A 3,036-nucleotide genomic window follows, 5' to 3' on the forward strand; every position below is an offset into this window, starting at 1 on the left:
TTTTTTTTTTTTTTTTTTTTTTCTCAATAGTTTTCACTTAATGATATTATTCATCCTCTGTTTATGGGAATCGAGTTTTCCATTGAAGATTCGGAATTTGAGATTCCATTCTTACTAGGCAGATTCTTTTCAGCTAAAAGTTATATTTGTATATTTCTTGTTTACTTCACGCTTTAGGAGAGTATCTAAATATCGTAATTTCTAAGCAGACTGTTCATTTTATTATTGTGGAAAATATTCCGTATTGGTACTTAGAAATGTTTGCGTTGTTATTTGTATCTAAAGCATCAGGAAGATATTGCTTACAGCGATTGTATAAAATGTTAGGCATATATATTTATAAACTACGATTTCAGATATAGTGAATCGTCATCAATCAAATTTGAACATTCGAACTGCCAAGTTTTAACCGACACTTATCAGGGTAAATTTATTTATTCCCTAAGGGAAACTTTTCAAATATCATCTTATATCATCACTCATTATTGTTTCAATGTATTCCTTTTGTTTTCAGTTGTATTTAAAATGTTAAAATTTGTTAAATTAATACTGGTCGATAGCTTTGATTTCAAGTTTAGACTAGCTTTTAGTATAGTCAGTCTGCCGTTTGAGTTGTGGTCGTCGTCAATGAAACGATTCTGCTGAGTAGAGATACATCTCAACATTATTTTGAGATCTTCCGTTGAGAAATTTAATCAATAATACAAAAAGTTTATATGGGAATATAGACATGAGATTCCGCTGAGATCGACTTTTCCTTTCGTCCTTTCGGAGTCGATAAATTAAGTACCAGTTGCATACGGGGGTCGATCTAATCGACTGGTCCCCTCCCCCAAAATTTCGGGCCTTGTGCCCAGTATAGAAAGAATATAGGCATAAGAAAGATTAGCTCTCTAAACAATTTACTCCAAGTGCAAGCATGGAAATTCATTTTTCAAACCTCTTGATTGCTGGTTCGAGCCTACTGCGGGGTATATCGGTCAATTATCCTTTATCATCACATCAGGTTGTTGGTAGAATTTCGTATAGTAATACTGCGCGGAAGCTCGTTTTATATGTGTTGGGGTTATATCTTTCGCCAATACTCACCAGAAAAAAAAAACCAAAAAAAAAACGATATTCCTCGAAATTCTCAGCACCGAGTTACATATTCTCTGTTATCTCTCTCCCCATCAGAATTACTGCAAATCAGTGATTAGTCACATCATCATCATCGTCTAACGTCCGGTCTCCATGCTGGCATGGATTGGACATGGCTAGTAGAGAGCTTCCCCCGGATTCCAATTGTCTGTTGTGGTATGGTTTCTACGACTGGATGCCCTTCCTAACGCCAACCACTTAACAAAGTGTGCTGGGTGCTTTCTACGTGTCACCGTCACGGGTGCGTTAATACAACACTGGCACGGGTGCGTTAATACAACACTGGCACGAGTGCGTTAATGCAGCACCGGCACGCGTGTTTTTTTTAAGTGGCAACTGAAAAGACAAGCCTCTATGTGTAGAAGACAGCGGTTTTACTTAACTTGACGTGTCATATCAAATACAGCAAATCGTCACACCACCTGGTCCCTTGTTATTTCCTCAGCATCCGAAGATCCTTTCTCACCACTTCGTTCCACATCTTCCTGGGTCTACCCCTTCCACAGGTATGTAGGGTCTTCCATACTTTTTAAATCTATTTATAAAAGTGAAAGTATTTTGTCTATTTATTTATTTATTTATTTCCACTGTCCACCAGCGATGGTGATTAAATTAATTAGGAACACTGAACGCATACATTTCTACAATTCTCAACCGATTTTCACCAAACTTTACACACACATTACTTCTGTCTCAAGGATAGTCGTGCACAAAAACATTTTTCCCAGAGCACCCGCGTAAATGGACCTAAATGGACACTGTTTTGTATGTAGGGTGTTCCATACTTTTTAATCTTTTTATAAAAGTGAAAGGATTTTGTCTGTTTATTTATTTCGACTATCCACCTGCGACGGTCATTAAATTGACTAGGAACTCTGTACGCGATGAATATCCAATTCCAAACAATCTTAATCTCCATATTTAAACTGCATTATACTTTAGCAAGCTTACCTTTACCTATTCTGAGTTACTTGAAAGGTGATGTTCCCTTCCCTCTTTTCTATTTGTTGATACCTTTGTTTACCTACCAATGCGTTGTTGTCCATTGTTTCAAATACGTTTTAGTATTGTCGTTCGAGCCTCTTTTAAACAATCACATATGATTCTTCCCAAAGAATCAACCTTTAAATAAGAGTTTTGCTTCCACTGGCGAAAGCTATACGTATCTTTCAGAAAGCTCCACACCAATTTAACTTTATGCAGAATTCGTTATTAGTTTCTGCGCAGGCTATGTGGCAAGACAGAATAAAGGGACTTTTGTTAGCTTATCTCTCCGAAAAAATAGGTCATTTTGCTATTGGAAAAAATTAAATAGCAGAGGAGAAATTTCAACGTTTCCATTGTACCATTGATGTAGCTGTTTCTGACAAGAAATTTCGCTTTAATGTAAAACTATATTTTGTAGTAATTATCCGAGATCTGCTCTCAAAATACTTCAGTGGCTCTACATTATATCGCTTGCAAACATATATGTTCTATGATCATTAAAGTACAACAACCTTCACGATAACCAGCCTCAATTTGATTTTCCGGTCCTAGGTTAATCGGAAACATAGATTGCCCTCCTACTCATAAAACTTCTCGGCAGTTCTGTTATTTGTGAAAAATATACCACCAAAGCAACTTAAACCGTCCAAAAAACGGGTGCATTTGCTAGGTTTATATATATTTGTACAATTGATAAACAAAAAAATTGCTGAAACTAGCTTGGTATGTATGTGAATAAATCTATTTAAAAGCAACTACACGTTTTTCAAATTCAAATCCCAAAACAAATTCTCCTATATTTTTCCTGCGTAGGAATATACCACTTCTTTATGTATATACATACATACATACATACATACATACATACGTACGTACGTACGTACATACATACATACATATATATATATA

Source organism: Octopus bimaculoides, chromosome 6, assembly GCF_001194135.2.
Source record: "Octopus bimaculoides isolate UCB-OBI-ISO-001 chromosome 6, ASM119413v2, whole genome shotgun sequence".
Lineage (NCBI taxonomy): Eukaryota > Metazoa > Mollusca > Cephalopoda > Octopoda > Octopodidae > Octopus > Octopus bimaculoides.